The sequence below is a fragment of the Lactuca sativa genome, chromosome 1 (assembly GCF_002870075.4).
Source record: "Lactuca sativa cultivar Salinas chromosome 1, Lsat_Salinas_v11, whole genome shotgun sequence".
Lineage (NCBI taxonomy): Eukaryota > Viridiplantae > Streptophyta > Magnoliopsida > Asterales > Asteraceae > Lactuca > Lactuca sativa.
The window spans coordinates 103,692,881-103,694,693 of record NC_056623.2 but is presented as its reverse complement, the minus strand read 5'-3'; the positions used below and the strand labels follow the sequence as shown (position 1 = coordinate 103,694,693).

General features: G+C 33.1%; 1 long non-coding RNA gene across 1 annotated transcript; it reads right to left on the bottom strand.

Moving 5' to 3' along the window:
* Positions 1-355: 355 nt before the first annotated feature.
* On the bottom strand, positions 356-1,086 carry LOC128127583 (uncharacterized). The gene is made up of 4 exons (XR_008225470.1): positions 876-1,086; positions 670-791; positions 505-592; positions 356-408 (listed from the first exon to the last, which is right to left on the bottom strand). It is a non-coding gene; the product is annotated as an uncharacterized LOC128127583 (long non-coding RNA).
* Positions 1,087-1,813: the final 727 nt, after the last annotated feature.

Below are 1,813 nucleotides of genomic sequence, written 5' to 3'. Positions count from 1 at the left end.
CTATTTTTTGATAGTTGTGCGTAGGTGTATACATAAATACCCGAATCAACAAACCCGATCCAAAAAATTTAATATCCGATTTTAAATTATCTAAAAAATCAGATATTCGAAACTTGGATATCCGGATTTTCGGATTCTAATATGGAAAGAGATTTTATAAATTTTCAGATATTTTGGGTATAAGAATTCAATATCCAAAAATTTTGGATATCTGAATTTTCGATTATAAGATTCCACTATCCGGAAACTCGTTTTTCGGGATACTAGAATCCATTATCCGAAAATTTAGGATATCAAAATTTTCGGACCAACAGTTTTGAATACCCCTACCTATGCGTATGCATATCTCACAATGTGAGCTTCAGCATGCAGATTAAGCTCGGAAATGTGAGCTTTATGTTGGACAATCTGAGAAAAAATTAAAAAAGAATAAAAATACAGGTTAAATTAGTTAACTTACATATGGTTTTAATCAGATACAAGAAAAAAGAGAAGAACTTGCACCACTTTATTTTTGTTGGCAATCTCTTTTTCAAGAAGTTCAACCCGCTGAAGGGACTCTTGAAGACTTTTCTCTTTTTCATTCAAAGCTCTGTAGAAAAAGAGTCATTTGTCAACAAAAATGCACAATTATTTCAATGTTTCTTTGATGAGTTATGGTTATCAAACCTTTTTATGTCTTAATCACTAGTTTTGACTTGGTTGATTTGTTGTTTAAAAGCATGAAACTCTAGTTCTAGCTCTTCCCTTTGCAATCGTTGCCTTTCAGCATCTCCTTTGACCATGTCAACCTTAAATTAATATACAACAAAAATTAAAAAATACATCTAAAGTTTTACAATATAATGCTAACTTTTAATTAAAAAAAAGCTAACCTGGTTTTCAAGGACAATCACCATACAATCCAGCTCTTCAACAGAAATCTCATATAATTTCACCTCCTCTTCTTTCTCTTAAGCATACAGTCTACTTGTTTCAGCAATCTATATTCAAAAAAAGAATTAACAATGTTGTAGAAATGAGATTTCATTAAGTAAATGCAAAACAATAATACTATTATTCTCATACTATTGTTTCAGCAATCTATATTCAGCATACAGTCTAGTTGTTTCACCTCCTCTTCTTTAAACTTTTCAAGAACCATTAACATACTATTATTCTCATACTACTTGTTCCAACTCTTTTCTTGATTTCAAGTTATGATCCTTTAGTTGTGACACTAGAGAGTTCGATTCACATAAACCATGTTGAAGCAAACCATTTTCTGCTTTCAGTCCGGTTACTGTTTGCAAGAGTATTCCCATGTGACACACATGTAGCACTAACATAGCATAATCTTTCATAATAATCTCAGACTATATGTCTTCATGAAGGTGAGACTTCATGGAAAACAAATCAGACACTGTTTCAGTTCCGACCGGTTCCCCGGTTCCTTTGCTCATCCGTATTTGTGCTGAATCCCCATTACCCATCCTGCCTTCTTGCTCCATATTCTTCTGCCAAATCAGCCAAAGTCAAATTAAGAAAAAAAATCTTTCGTCAGGAAGAACAACAGATGAAAGCACATACTGTGGCCATGTTTCCATTCCCACTAGACGTCCCACCAGCAACACCATTGACAGCTGTCGTTTCACCTTCCTTCTTGTTTTTTCATAGAGATTCTCTATATGAAAATCTTGTTCTAAAAGAATTGTCACTGCAACAACATCCTGGAAAGTAGTGGAGTTTGTAAAGTTTTAAATGAAAAGACCAAAATACCCTCGTCACATATATAATAATAAAAGGAAAAAGGTGTATTACTTACAGAGCCATT